This window comes from Camelus ferus, chromosome 14 (genome assembly GCF_009834535.1).
Source record: "Camelus ferus isolate YT-003-E chromosome 14, BCGSAC_Cfer_1.0, whole genome shotgun sequence".
Taxonomy (NCBI): domain Eukaryota; kingdom Metazoa; phylum Chordata; class Mammalia; order Artiodactyla; family Camelidae; genus Camelus; species Camelus ferus.
Window position 1 is genome coordinate 54,378,631 of NC_045709.1, and position 16,644 is coordinate 54,395,274.

At 32.3% G+C, this 16,644-nt stretch overlaps 1 protein-coding gene across 1 annotated transcript in view; it reads left to right on the plus strand.

The window, feature by feature from the left end:
- The window catches only part of DACH1 (dachshund family transcription factor 1), a 397,183-nt gene that overhangs the window by 169,717 nt on the left and 210,822 nt on the right, over nt 1-16,644 (plus strand).

Genomic DNA, 16,644 nt, shown 5'->3' on the forward strand with positions numbered 1-16,644 from the left:
GCAAGATCAGGAGACAATCTTCATTTTTTCCTCTGAATTCCCGTATCAATGGAAATTGTCTTTCTCTAGGCTGTGATATAACCATGGGTGTCTTATTTCATATTCCATACTTGGTTGAAGGCTCTTTGGAAGCCATGATTCACCTTTATTTTTGCAGGAGAATCGAGACAATTTGTTCACCTTTGTGAACCTTTATCAAGCATTCAGTGAGTTGAATTTGAAGTTATCTGTTCATTTTGCAATATTTAACTTTTCTCCAGTAAGGTACCAAAGGTTCTTCAAAGTGAATAACTTACATTCCAAAGAAGAGTTGTATTTTTATGCTCACTTTTGCAGATGAAAAATTGAGCAACAGAAAAAATGAACTTAATAGTTGAAAACAACCCAAATACAGAGCAGGTGTCATCATTTCATTCGTTTTGTCATGCTTCTCAAGTAGCTGAACCCCATTGCCTAAAATTCTAATTTCCAATTTGACATTTAGAAAAGTATGTAACACTTTGTCAAGTCTTAACTGTTTTTATTTAACTAGATAAAATTTCCTGATTTGTAAATTTGTAGGGTTTTTGGTTCTACACAGGCAGAATGGAAAGAGAATCTTAACTTTTCATGTTTTATGATTGAAAGACTCAAGTGTACTAGAAGAAAGACTTAAGAGTCCTCAACGTCTCAAAAAACTGTGTCTGGGGGTTTTGAAAATAATCATTTTAATAATCTTTACTTTGTATTTGATAAGTTTGTGTTAACTCTCACTAATCACAGTTATGTTTTGGGTGAACAGTATTCGAGATTGATTTTATATTAAAATAGGGAAGATCCGGCTCCAAATTGCCTGCCAACATTTTAAGATCAAAACATTAAATGCTTCATTACCAAAGCGATGTTGAGATAAGATGATGTCATCAGACTCTAAGTATAGCAACACCTCACATAATTAAGACCATCAAGTATCTTTGGGGTAAATGAAGTTTCTAAACAACTGAAAATCATAAGCCAAAACTCAAAATCAAAATATGAAGCCATTTTTGATAGATCTCTTTCTGAAATGTCTTACACACTTCCCTGGCGTGGTGAACAGAGATACTGAAGTAATTTAAAGTTGATGCATCATTATGGTCATTCATTTTTGAAGCAGGACCACTTCATGTATTTTAACTGCTGTGCTATCTCCTCAGACATGCTTTTTTAACTTCCATTCTTCCTAGTATGTTGTACACCCAGAAACCAGAATTTCTCTCAAGCTTATTAAGCATTACACTGAAAAGACCTTAGGCAGTCATGTTCCAGAGAAGGATGAGGAAATGGAGACTCACCAGGAGAATAGACGATTTGAAGAAGTAGGTTCGATACTCCGTAGAGCCCAGTGAATGGCCTTAAAACAGGATGTGTGAGCTCACTGTTGCTTATTTTACTTACTTTCAATTTTTAGACATTGATCCAAAGATCTGAAGCTGCCAGAAATTTGGCTGTTGCACATGAATGAACTATCTTAACGTATTCAATATGATTGCTCTTTTTACATACAATTTTTCTAGATGGAGAAGTTTATATTTTGGAGAATACAGAATAATATTTCCATCCCTTGGAGAATGTTATTTAGTATCTTAAAACATTCACTGGAAATTTAATGGCCTTAAAGAAATTTTATAGTTCTCAAAAGAGTGTACCACTTTTCTCCCAAGGAATACTTAATGTATTGGGGGAATATGATTCAATATGGATATACAGACTTTATGTCCCAGGACTTTACTTATATTGCTACTTTCTTTAAAAATAAAATGCTATTTTTTTCTTCAAGATGGGAAAGATGAAATGTGTTATTTTTTAAAGACAATAAAAAAGATATATATCAGTATTTTTGATGTTAAGCAAACTAGTTTGATGACATTTCTACTATGTTTTTGACCTGTGAGTTTGAAGTTAATTTTTTTTTTCCAGGAGTCTGTAACTATGTCAGTATAGTTGAAAGACTTGGAAATCATTTTCTAAAACTAACAAAATAAAAAATAAACAAACATATAGATATCATAAAGACAAAGGAAAAATAAAACAAATGGCCCCCAAATCTCCAGTCCTTTCTAAGATTTAAATTGTCAACTGCCGATAAACATTGACCTGTACTTTTGTACTCCAAGTATTACCATTTGAAAAGCCTAAAAGATGTACATTTACCTTCAAGGTTGTCAAAATTCGTCATGGGGGAAAAATACATTTATTTTGACAATTTATAAAAATCTGTCAATTTGTCTCTAATCATGCCTTCATTTTTCTTTTCAACAATTGAACATTGGAGTTAAGTCATAATCTTTCCTCAAGTCATCTGTTTCTCAGAGAAAAAATTTGATAATTTTCTTTTAAAGTGTCTTCCCACCCCTAGGATTATGTATTTAGGTATCTGTAATTAAAAAAAAAAAAGAAAAAGAAAAAACTTTTGAGATTGCTTATGGAGCTTTGTTTGCTATTTTAGTTGTTCAAGTGGGCTTCTGTGTAACCTTAGAAGAGGGCGTGGGCAGATGGTGATAATTTCCAAAATTTATGGTTGTCACTGGACGCCACAGCAACCAGAAGTGGAAGTTAATGAAAGAAAGAAAGCTCTTTGTAGAGTCTCACAGTGCAATACCTCCTGTAGGGCCCCCTACATTTATTTGGACTGAGCACATGTCATAAATCATTTTTGATAATAAATACCAGTTTGGAATAAATTCATCCTAGCAACAGAGTTCCAGTAACATTCATACTTTTTATAGAATCATGTGTATTTTACAATTAAGGAAAGGGTTATTTAGGAATTCTAAATACTCCCGTCTTGTGCCAGGAGTACAATTTAGACAGAATATTTGGCCAACTTCCTGATTTTATCTTTAGGGCAGAATACAAACTAGTTTTGAAATGCAATTTCCATATAAGTATTAAGAAGTAACTCAGTGAGTCCCAAAGATTTGCATTTAACATTAAAAGAAAAGTTATCCATTACCTGTTTTTGTTTTTTTTTTTTCAGATATACTCAAACTAAATGAATGAAAGATTATAGTTTTGCTTCTTGGACACATCTTTTCTTTCACTGTGACTTTGTAGGCATATAATCAATATGCCTGCAGGATAAAAAAAGAAAGCAATTGTAAACACACATGAGCTATGCTTAAAAGATAGGAACTTATAAATGCAATTTGACCATTTTGAAAATAGTACTAGACCAGAGCAATATTAATCCAAAGTTAATTCCATTGAAACATTCTTATCTTAAAAAAAGATTATAGGAAAATATTCTCATATGGATTTATAATTCAAAAATGTATACTTTCAAAATTGATATTCTTTATTTTTCTAACTACATGTTATTGACTAACTGGCAACAACACCCAACTACCCATTTTTAGAATATCAGCATTTGTAATATTTAAAATTCACTAAGCATTTCAACTTCTAAGGAAAAAAAAATTTCTAGTGTGGAAATGTGCCTTGCATGCTGAGAAGTTTATTGCAATAAATGCATTGTACTCCCTGGGGAGACTCACAAGTAAGGATAACAGAAAAATTCACCAGTGAAACAGCCACAAATGGATCGATCGTCTTCACTAATAAATTAAGCATCACAATCTATTGAATGCCTCACTCAAAGAGTAAATAGGATACAGACTATTTAAACCATTGTTGTTTATGTAGTGCATGTAGGTATGTATTTTCATACATTTATAGGTAGGGAACGTGTGTGAAGTTTAATTACTGGACATTTTGAAGGTAGTACATTGAGCCTATCAGTATTTCATGCACATTTCCCATTAAATTTTTCTTGAAGAGAAAAATAAAGAGATAAAGTAATCCATCTTCTTTCCATTTTTTTTGGAAGGCCAGCCAGGACACTAAACTTCATCATGTAATTTATTTAGTTTTAAAATTCGTATTGGGCACTGTATTAGTTTCCTGTGGCTGCTGTAACAAATTACCACATACTTGGTGACTAAAATAAACTGAAATTGATTCTCTCACAATTCTGGAGAGGTTCAACATCAGCACTGTTGGGTCAAATCAAAGTGACCACAGGGCCAGACTCCCTCTGTGGGCCTCAGGGGAGTATGTTTCCTTGCCTCTGAGCTTCTGGAGACTGCCAGTTTTCCTTGGTTTGTGGCTCTAATTTCTACCTTATCCTCTTTGTGTGTGTGTGTTTGTGTGTGTGTGTGTATAAATATCCCTCTGACTCTTTTGCAAGGACACTTGCAATTGCATTTAAGGCCCATCAGTGAATCCAGGATAATCTCCCCATCTTGAAATCATTAACATAATCACAACTGCAAAGACTCTTCTTCCAGTTAAAGTGGCATTCCCAGGTTCCCAGATTTAGCATGTGGGTATAACTTTGAGGATCATTATCAGCCTTCCACACCCAGAAAGCCACTGGTTGAGGTATTACGCGAGGCCCAAGTGTGGTGTGGAAGACACACATACCAACAGATTTTGGACATTTTTGTTTACGATGGTATCCCAGTATGTGGATGACTGCTTGCCACAATGCAGATATTCAAAGTAAGTATTTTTTCAGTGAGTATGGCTAACATATGTTTAGTAAAGGATTTCTGAGATAAATGATTGTGCCTCAGAGTTACAAATTTAAACAGTGGTGTTATAATGCAGCTTATAAAACCCTATTAAGCACAATTAGGCTCCAGATTAGAGACGCAGAGACTAGTGCCTAAAGAAGGTGTGCTAAGTAAATGGAAGGCACTGTTTATTTGTTTGTTTATGGATTATGATGACTACATTTAAGCATTATCATCCACAATTGAAGAAATTTATATTTCCAGACTGATGCTCTAGAGAAGCAGTATCTACAGGAATAAAATGGCAACATAGAACATACTTGCCTTTGCAATTCCTCCACATCTATAGTGAACCCGTAGTACCATAATAAAGAACTAATTTAATACAAATATGAATAAAATGTAGCTCATAATTTAACAGAATGTAAATATTGGTTTGTTATGAGCAACTAGATGATAAATATATTTACTTTATTAAATATGTAATATACATTATAATCAAATATTTCAGTCAAATCACAATATGCCCCAGGTCTGTTACTAGCATAGACATTCATAAAAATCTTTTTTTCTCCCTGAGCTCTTACAGCAAAGATCTGTTATTTTAGATTTAATTAAGTAACCACATATTACTAGACTTCTGGACAGGCCTCTCATCTACTTAATTTAGAAGAAAATTACAGTCCTTTCTTCCCTAATTTGTTTCTCTCTTCCGAGTTCCTCTCGAGTTCTGTGGTCTCATATGCCTACATTGGGCCATAGTCAAGAGTTATAATCTACTTAAACTTCTCTCTCAGTAGATTTGCATTAATGAAGTTGCTAATATACTTAATTGACTAATTGCAAGGTATTATTGGCTTCTTTTTTAGTAATACGATGCCTCCTTTGACAGAAGTCTGTTTACATTAAGAAAAGCAAATCAGATTTTGAGTCGATTTTTGATTATGATGGTAAATGGTGTGTGGATTACCAGGCGCTTTGTAGATTAGCCATTTATTTGTGGGGTTCTCATACAGTGTTCTAGTCCCTTGGTTGTACAATATGTCACATGTCATCTTTTAGTGCCTGCTCTAATTTCTTGACCAATAAGATGCACTATTACTTCCTTATTCCCTTCCCTAATCAAGGGAAGTGAGAAATAGGTTAAATAATGTTCATTCAGGACAAGCAACCAACATTACTATAGATATATTGTGAATATTCCTAAAGAAGTTGTAAAACAGAAGTCATACAAGAGAAACAGAATTCTTTGTTTAGTCTCCTTCTCAGTCTTTGATAGACTTTCCCCTCTGAGGCTAACTTCAAAGCTTCAACTTCTTCCCTTAATGAAGTGCTCCAACTTTGTTATTAAGGATTTAACCATATCATGTTGAAATTTTTAAATATTTTCTCATGCATTTGGGAGATATGTTTTACAACTTTATGCTCTTTTTTATAAAGATGTAGAATTGCTAATTGCAAGTGTTGACAGGACCAAATGTTTCAAGTCAACTTGGCAAATGTAAGAAAAGTAGCAGTATTAAAAAACCTGCATTCAGTTTTCTAAAACATTTATTGCCCTAGTCATGAATGAACTTAAGATCCAATTTGAAAACATTCTACATGAAAAACACTGAAGGATTTTATTTGGTTATGCAATCATATAAATCAACGATGTGCTAATAAACCTGAACTTAATGGATAGCAATATAAAACCCAGATAAAAAGAAACAACAATACAACTTTACTCTGCATTTCAGATGACACCTGGAATATTATGTTCAGTCATGGCACTGCAATTTTTAGCAGGACATTGACAGACTGTGAGCATTGAGAGAATAGCCTGGATGATAGGGATTTGGAAATGATGGTGATGTTTAGTCTTAAGAAGACTTAAAGACTGTCTGAAAGTGGATGGCGGAGTAGATTCATACTGTGCTCTTCCAAGGACAGAAATCTAACTGATGAACAGTGATTACAGAGAGGTCTGCACTATCTTCTATGAGAGTCTTGCTACAGGGAGAACTAAGTATGGAGCTTATTACTTGTAAAACCTTAACTTTTCCTTCTGAAAGAAGGGTTCAAGAGCAAAGTGGAATGAAAACTTGTTAGCCATAGTACTTATACTTAATTACTGTTTATAGGCTATGTTGTTCATGATACAATAGTATAATAGTTTTAAAAAAATTCGTTCCTTCCCTGGCCATCAGTCATCCATTTCCTCTCTTAGTAATCACTGTTGCTAGGGAAATTTGAAGGTAATTTTTCATAGAAGGGAGGTAGATTGAATAAGATAATCTTGTTCCCTTCTAATTATAAAATTTGATGACCTTATTTTATTTTACCTGGAATTATTGTTCTAAACTTGGCATGGCGTCTTTCTGATTAAAGGGCATCTGTTCTTCAGGGTTTTATATGCTTATATTTGTTCATAGTTTTTGAGATAGTTTTTAAAAATTATTTTTTGAGATGAATGCTTCATATTTACAAGCTGTAATACTGTTTGTAACACTGGTTTTCATGATGGAATAGTTAACTCATAGGTAAGACTATGACAATGGCAGGCTAACAAATACTTTTTATCCAATTGAAAGAAATGTTTAAATGCTTTTTCCTCCTATGTTCTCTCTGCTTTTCTTTCATCAGGACTCCACAAAGTGGTCCATAGCTCTAAAATTAATAGATAGGAGGAAATGACACTCATTGGATGTTATATAAAATAATACTTTTAGCTGTGGTAAGATCTGGAACAAAGGATGGAAAGAAATAGTATTATTTTAACCAATAAAGGTTATCAGAAATGATAGTAGAAAGACATGAACTCATAAAGGTATTTAAATGAAAGACCTTGAACTTTATATAAATTACTTTGATTTGACTCTCCACTTTAAAAAATTAGTCTCCAAGAAAAGAGTCAGTTCTTGAAATTCCTGAAAATCTTCCAAAGATCCAACTTTTAAAATGTGTAATAATTAAGCCAGTTGAATATTTTGATACTCTATTTCCTTCCTCTGTAAAAAAGAAACATTTTATTATATCAAAATTATTTTTCTCATTAAACTGCTGTGAATGTCAAATGACACAATTTATAACATCATTCTATAAATAATGAAGCTAGACAAAGATAAAGTATTATTATTGTAATTAAACAGGCTGATCCAAGTGTTACTGATTATTATTGCTAATTCTCTATGCTCACACCAATTCCATTTGCTTTAAGAAGAAAATTGATAACTTTAAAAATCATATAGCTTAGGTGTAGGAAGTCTTAGTTTTGCAAGTTACTCAAATTCAAATAAATGTGCCCTATAGGTATTCTTAATAAAGGTAGTTAACACTAAAATTTGATTATTACCTGTTTACTTTTCAATAAGTTCTTTTTATAAATTTTTGTTTGTGGACAGAATAAGTCTTACAGATATGAAATGTCATTGCTACTGTTATAATATATGTTCAAACTATCATATATTGCTTTTAGAAATATGCACACTGCAAATGGTAGTAGACCTTAAAAGTGAAGATGGCTTTTAATTGATTACAGCTGTATGCTGTGCTATTAATTGTTGGAAATGAACTGACATATACTGTAAAGCAAACAATAAGCCAGTTTTCAAAATGATAAAACTGTAACCTAATTTAATAAATTGAATCGGATTATGCAAACACTTTTGCACTTCATTAAGGAAGTAGTCAGTATAATTAATGTGGAAATATTTTATCATGTTCACTTGTTGATATATGGCTAAGAATACATGCAGTAGATTAAACCCTTTGCAGATCTACTTTTGTGCCATTTCAGATTTTAACTAAAGCTACCATAAGCTGTATTCTTAGATAAGACCACAATGGATTTGATTCTTTTATCTCTGCTGATTTTAGTATATAATGAGTAGGTTATGATTTTCTTTAACGTTCATTTTCTTAAACATTAAAAAAATTGAAGTATAGTTGATTTACAATGTTACATTTGGTTCTGGTGTGCAACATAGTGATTCCAGTTACACACACACACACACACACACGTGCACATATGCTCTTTTTCATACTGTTTTTCAGTGCAGGTTACTACAAGCCATTGAACACAGCTTCCTATACTATACAGTAGGACCTTATGGTTTATCAGTTCTGAACATAGTAGTTTATATCTGCCAATCCCAAAGTTCCAATTTATTCCCCCTGTCTTTTCTGCCCCTGGTAACCATAAGTTTGTTTTCTATGTATGTGAGTCTGTTTCTGTTTTGTAAATAAGTTCATTTGTGTCATTTTTTAGATTCCATATCTAAGTGGTATCATATGATACTTGTCTTTCTCTGTCTGACTTATTTCACTTAGTATGATCATCCCTAGGTCCATCCGTTTGCTGCAAATGGCATTATTTCATTCCTTTTTGTGGTTGACTAGTATTCCATTGTATATACATACACATTTTCTTTTTTCATTCATTCTGTTGATGGACACTTAGTTTGCTTCCATGCTTTGGCTATTGTATATACAATAGCTGCTATGAACATTGGAGTACATGTATCTTTTCCAATTAGATTTTTCTCTGGATATATGCCCAGAAGTAGGATTGCTGGATTATATGGTAACTCTGTCTCTAAGTTTTTAAGGAGCCTCCATACTGTCCACCATAGTGGCTGTACCAATTTACATTCCCACCAACAGTGTAGGAGGATTCCTTTTTCTCCACACCCTCTCCAGCATTTATAATTTGTAGACTTTAAAATGTTTTGTTTGTTTTTTGGGGGGGGAAGTAATTAGGTTTATGTATGTATGTATGTATGTATGTATGTATGTATGTATGTATGTATGTAATGGAGATACAGGGGATTGAACCCAGGACCTCGTGCATGCTAAGCACATGCTCTACCACTAAGCTATACCCTCCCCACTGTAGACCTTTTAATGATGGCTATTCTGACTGGTGTGAGGTGATACCTCATTTAATGTTGATTTGCATTTCTTTAATAATTAGTGATGTTCAGCATCTTTCCTGTGCCTTTTGGCCATCCATATGTCTTCTTTGGAGAAATGTCTATTGAGATCTTCTGCCCATTTTCTGATTTTTCTTTTTGATATTGAGCTGTGAGAGCTGCTTATAAATTTTGGAAATTAATCCCTTATCAGTTGTATCATTTGCAAATATTTTCTCCCATCCCATAGACTGTCTTTTCATATTGTTTACAGTTTCCTTTGCTGTGCAAAATCACAAAAATGTTATATTTAAAAAGTTTAATTAGGTCTCATTTTAAAGTTTATGTCTTTTTTAAGCAATATGATATTGTGATGTGTCTCCTAACTTGGAACTGAAAAGTCTGGTTTTCATTCTCTTCCTTATCACTTCTAGCAACATGTCCTTGACCATCACTGTCTGCACTCACTTGTTCCATCATCACAGGGTAGATAATGTTACCTAAAATATTATTTTAGAGAAGGGGAAAAAAGCCAAGAGACTTGTTCAAAGTTTTACTATTATATGCTAGAGACAGTTTTCAATTCACATTTTCTGACTCCAATTTATTAGTTATTTTCCTACATCAAGCTGCCTTCTGAAATACTTACTTATCATCTACAAACCAACCGTCATAAGATCTGCCTTATCTCCTACTTGATAGGACTTTGAGAAGGACAGATGAGCTAATGTATCACAAAATGTTCTGCAAAGTCTTACATATAGCAAGATGTCATCTGATATTTAGTTTTATTACTATGATTCTCAAAAGAGGACTTTTGCCTTGTTTCAATTAGATTACCAGTTATTTATCTCTCAGTTTGAACATATCAGTTCTGGGAATGATGAGTCCTTTCCTAGATTTATGGAATCAGATTATAATCACTTCCTCAGTTTTTTAAAAAATTGCTTTTGTATCTTGCAATTAACTTAAATAAAATATTTTCACCTGATACAATGCCCTTCTCATGTCACTGATTACTTTTTGATCATCATGATATATAGAATTTTATGATTCATATTTAATTCACAGAAATGTCTCCTCACATCAAATCCTTTGATGGAATATCATCCCATCAAACATATTTTCATTAGATTTCCTTTAAGAAATGCAAATATATGTGGAGAGACTATTTTTCTAAATATGTATTTTCTAATGACTTGAGTTTGCCTCCTGGGATATAAGGATATGACTTAAAGAAACAGGGTTGAGTTTTTAAACATTAAAAGGGTTGTAAGACTCTATCTATTCCAAAGGGCAATGAAATTATAAATTGCTATTTTGGGTTAAACTTTCAAATATGATGCTATGTCATCAAGACTCTCTTTAAACATGTATAAGACTTAATATTAAAGAAAAAGTGTTTAAATCCCTCTAGAAACACGTTATTCCCTATTTTTGAACTATTCTTTTCCCTGTTAAAGCAAACTATTTTCCAAATGTGAAAATGTAGGAGTCTGCTCTCCTATTTGGATACCTTTAACTCCTCTACTAAAGCAGGAAACGCCTTTTGTATTATTTATTATCTTGTATTGCTTAATGAAATCCTTCTAGGGGATTATATTAGGGTGAAAACATTTAAGAAGAATTACAAGGGACCATGTTAATTCAAATGAATAGAAATGCAAGGATCTCTAAATTCCAAGAAAATTAATCTCTTGCTATTTCAATATAACAATATTTTGAAGTTATTTGAGCATGAGATTCATCTCATCACACCTAACCTTTAAGTTACTTATTGAATAAATTACATTTAAGGATACCATTCCAAGGAGAACCCGTTACCATATGACCTGTCCATATGAGTTGTCTTTTTGATTTATAATGGCAATTGCTTTCTCGGCATGGATTTCATGACATAATAATATTCTATGAATTTTTGAAATTACAGTGAGTTTCACATCAATCATCTATAATAAAATGCTATATGTATCAATGAGAGAGGACTACTGGAAGGTAGACATTTTAGAAATATGCACTTCTCCCAAATACCAATATTGCTATTTTAATGAAATGAGCAGATTGCTTTTTTTTTGATATTCTTCAAATTGATCATAAAAATGGTCAGTATCATCGCTCCCATTAGCGCACTATTCCATATTATTAACAGTAATCTTTATTTTCCTTGAAAGTGTTAACTGTCCAGCTAATTTTGCCTAGACCACTGTTGTTCTTGGCCTGAATTCAAGAAAATATATTGCTTCTGGGGTTCTTAGGCATTAATGTCTTAAATTTCAGGATTATAGTTAAACATGTGTGACATGGGCTACCATTGTCTGTCTGTATTTCTTTTTTTTTTATACGAATCAGAGATATTTAAAGTGAGGATCTTATCTATGTAAAGAATTGAGTGTGCTGCTGTTTTATTTCTTCACTTTCTCTTCACAAAATATTATTAGGGGGCGAGGATATACCTCAGTGGTAGAGTGCATGCCTAATGTGCCCGAGGTCCTGGGTTCGATCCCCAGTACCTCCACTAATAAATAAATAAACCCAAAATAGTTTAAAAATATTATTAAAGATACCTTGAGTTCATGGTCTTTCATGAGTAAATATTTATTCTGTTCTATATGGGAAAAAATCTGTACCTAGAATTTTCCATCAGCAGCTGCTTCTCTTTAAACTTAATCTCACTTAGTTTTGGTCCTGAAATGCCATGTTAACTAATATGTGTGATTCTTCATTATTTTGACATATCTTTTATGTCATCCTTTCATTAATAATCATTATATTTTCGACTAATTTTTTATTTCCTCTATAAGTTAGTATGGATTTCTTAAATGCAATGTGCATTTCTTAAGTAACATATTTGGAAATCCTATTAATACATTCAAAGGGAGCTTTCCTTTTTAGAAAACACTCAACCTTTTTAAAATTTATTATCTTAGTTATGTCGCTTAGAAGAATCATGGTCATATTAGAGACCTAAAACACAAAAAGAGAATCTTTTTGTAAGTGGAAATATTTGAGATTTGCTTCAGAACTGTTGCTTGAATTAATCTACATGTACTTCTTGTATGTCTTTTTTATAGATATTCTTGCTGTTATATTGTATATTTACTGTAAAACATTGTCTATATATACTATTCAATGTAAAGAAACAAAGCCAACTTATCAGATACATGTACATTTTACTGAAATTTTGTAAGCACTTTTATACATAGAATAAATAGTCTATATTTTTTGCCACTCTGTCTTCAGTTGCTGCCATGGTATCTATTCAAAGCATTGTTAAATTAAAAAATGATTTACACCAGAAGCTAATGCAACATTGTAAATCAACTACACTTCAATTTAAAATGATTTAATCAATCAATATATTTAATTGATTAAAATAAGGGGGAATGAAAACATTTATTGAGCAACTACTACATGGTAGGAAATTTGTTAATAGCTAAAGATTAATTTATTTCTCAGCTCAAACTAAGAAGGAGGTATTGTTTATCCCTTTACATACAACTAAACAAAGGCTCAAATAGTTTAAATAACTTGCTCAAATTGAATAGAAGAGTTCACTTGGGGACTGAACTCAGGGATGGATAATTAATTATAAACCCTGTACCTCTCATTCCAAAGAATGCATTAATCTCTTCAGATACCATTAATATTTTAAATAGAATTGAAACAGGATGAATTAAAATAAATTTTCTTTTTAAAGAATTGAGTCAAATCTTTAAAGAATACTTCAAATTTTCATTAACATAACTTGAAAAACAACACAACTTCATGTATTGGACAGATAAATCAGATTCTTGTAGGCATTCTAAATGTTAGTTTAATATGGGGTGGGAGCTATTTTAAAATAGTTATATTTTAAAGAGTTGAGCTGTTCAGTGCTTTGGTTAGAAGGCTTAGTACAGAGGCAGCAAAAAGATAGAGTGAGGGGTGTTAAAATTATGTTTCAGAATTTTCATAATCAAACTTAATTCCTTAATAAGCTACTATGAATTTTAATTCTAACCTGACTATCCTTTTATTAAGTGTTTATGGAAAAGCCTTTTAAGACTTTTTTTAAATCTCCCTTTGTTTGCTAAGTAACGGAATGCGACCTGACAAGTGTTTCACGCTAGTAGAGTTCTTTCTGAACTTAACACTGTACTATTACCTGTTAAGTCCTAAGCGTATAATTTTACCCCAAATAATTGAAAAAATAATTTCTTGTATTTTATTAACCATTCACTTTTGGGGTTTTCATTTGCCCTACTCTTCGCTCGTAGTAAATCTCTGTTATTACTTGTCTGTGCGATTGACACCTTACCAGGTTGAGGCATTCTCACAATTGGCATGCAAAGGCAGTTCAGTGTAGGCTCCTGACTCCAAGAATTATAGTGATAGTTTTCACTGTACTTTATTTAACTCCAAACTGTTTGATATAATTGGCAAAATAGTTGAAGCTATATTTTAAATATTGATTTCTTCAGTTATTATTGTAACATTTTGGAAAATAGAAAAAACATTTCTCATAATTCCACTGTGTCATGTAACATCTTTCCTTTTTGGTTTATAAATGTTGAGTCCTGGCTCACCTAAATAATAACTATGTACCAGAATATCCTAGGTCTTGCTGTTTTTCAAAATGCAGTGAACCAGTTGTTTATAAATATAGTACACTGTCTTGGAATTATTTTAAAGCAAGTGTGGTGGATTCACAGCTCCATCATTAGTATCATTTCAAATTTCATATTAATCTTCAGAACCTAAGTTTAGTTTTCTTTTTTCCCCCTTTTTATTGTATTTGAAATACTTATGAATGGTTGCATTTTTACCATTTTCACATTAAGATCTCAATGAACAGGAAATAGAAATAATTTCCATAATTTATGCCTATTAATCGTTTCAAATTCTGCATTTATTTTGTTACTCTACTTCATCCTGTTTTCCAAAGAGGGGAAAAGAAGTTGTTTCTGAAATTCACAAAAAGTTTAGTCTTGATAGAAAGATGAACCTCTACCATTTTTTATTTCACATCGAATCTCATAATCCAAATGAAAGATTTGAATATTAGGACCTTGACTTGACTCATCTCTGCTTAATTTTGACAGTTGTCTTAAAGTGAATTTAGTGTTTAATGAAATTTTCTGGACTGATAACTCAAGACCTGAAGGGAACAATTCTAGTAGTGAGAAAGTAATTTTCTGGCCTAATTACACCTTCGACCTCACTACAAAGTCTGTCAACAAAAGTGCCAGGTTTGATCATGATTTTTTTTGACGTGTATTCACCAATCTACTTCACACAGGAGACTTTTAACAATAGCATTTGGTATTTGCAACCGAACTCAAATTTCACATCTGGGAATCAAACCTCAATGTACTTTTGCTAGTAAGTGAGTCATTTAAATCCCTTTTAGATTTGAAAAATTAGATGAGTATTAATGAACTTTACATGTTGCACTCTTTGAAATCTGCATGGCTATCTTATTTGAGAATAACGAATTTTTGAATAACGAATTGGGTTAAAAATAATTGAACAACTGGATTCTCTAGTATCTCTATTTCTTATCTGTATTGACTCTAAAAGCCTAGTAGAGTTGTAATATTTGGGAAACTATACAACTGGGGTCTTAAGGGGATCTGGGTCCTTGATTAACCTCAACCAAAAAGTAAATTTCCTTAATTTGTGAGTTTGAGTGTCTCTGTATTTCAATGATAGAATATTTTATGTTTAATTGTTTAGTTGTTAATCCTTGAAGCCTTTCTCCAATAACCCTTTGCCCAGAAGATATTTAACTGCTGCATCAAAGATGTATCTAGATGGTGGGGGTAGGGGGTGTGGATATATTTCAGTGGTAGAGCATATGCTTAGCATGCATGAGGTCCTGAGTTCAATCCCCAGTACCTCCAATTTAAAAAAATCTGTTTATGTGTTTCATATGAACCCAGGCTCTGCTCCCCAACCTGAATTACCTGTCTTCTCAACCTAGCTTTCTTGCTTTCTCTTCCTCCTCTGCCCAGTTCTTTTTCTTCTTGAATCTTATTTGAAACAGTTTAAATGTCAAGGTTGTTAATAATACCTTGTGTTTAGCAGAGTCTAAAGTCTGATTAGAGAAACAAAGTAGCAAAAGATGTTCTTGAACCATTGTCTCTGCTATTTCTGATTTTAATTCCTCTGTCTACTTCTGATAAGTGTTTTTTTCTCAGTTAGAGTAGTTATACATGTACACACACTCACACACATCCCTAATTTCTAAACAAGTAAGGGATATTTGGTCATTAAATACAATATCTTAAGCTTGCAGGTAATCTGAAATGAATATTTGTTGTATTTGTTATCATGAAACATACTCATAACTATATCAAAAGTCATTTTCAGAATATATACATTAGAAGTGGTTATTAATTTATCAACAAATATTTTCATGAGTTGTAGGAGTTACAAAGATAAATGACATTGCCCCTTAATAAACTATAAATGGAGGTACAAAGTGGCAATTACCCAGAAAGTTATACAAAAGCACTATAGATGTTCTAAAGAGGAAGAGAAAAACTAGGGGTTAACAGGATAATCATTGTCATCATTGTGGAAAGTGGTATTTGATATTGGCTTGAAATGGATATGATTTGACACAAAAAATTTATTTGTATAACACAAGTACATAAAAAGTAAATTCAGTAATATTTTTGTGAAAAAGGTAAACATTGGGTTTTACATTGATCATGAGAGTGATAACTGAAGATTCAAGGTAAATTATTGGCTGATCAATGAATGTGTAATTTTCAGATCACTAGAGTATTAGTTATTGTTACCATCTATTAGGATTTAGTATATTTCAGTTACTAAGTTCTTTTCCATATATTAGCTCACTTAATCCCTATAATATGTCTTTGGGCATTATTATGGTTTCCATTTTACAGATGAGTAAACTCTGGCACTGATTTTTCTTGATCAAGACTGTTAACCTGACTGCCAAGCTGGTCTCCTAATTCACTATGCAACAGCCTCACATGCTTATTAGCAGCATTGTGTCCGTTTATGGTTATTATATTTGATTATGATTTTTAAAAATATCTGTTCACCAAAACTCCATTTCACCCTAGCCTTTTTTTTTTTTTTTGACAATAACATTTGATATTTTTAACCTAAGTATGATTTTTGCATCTGGGAGTAAAACCTCAATGTACTACTGCCAACATGATGATTCACTTCAGTCCATTTTAAATTGGATAAATGATGTGGGA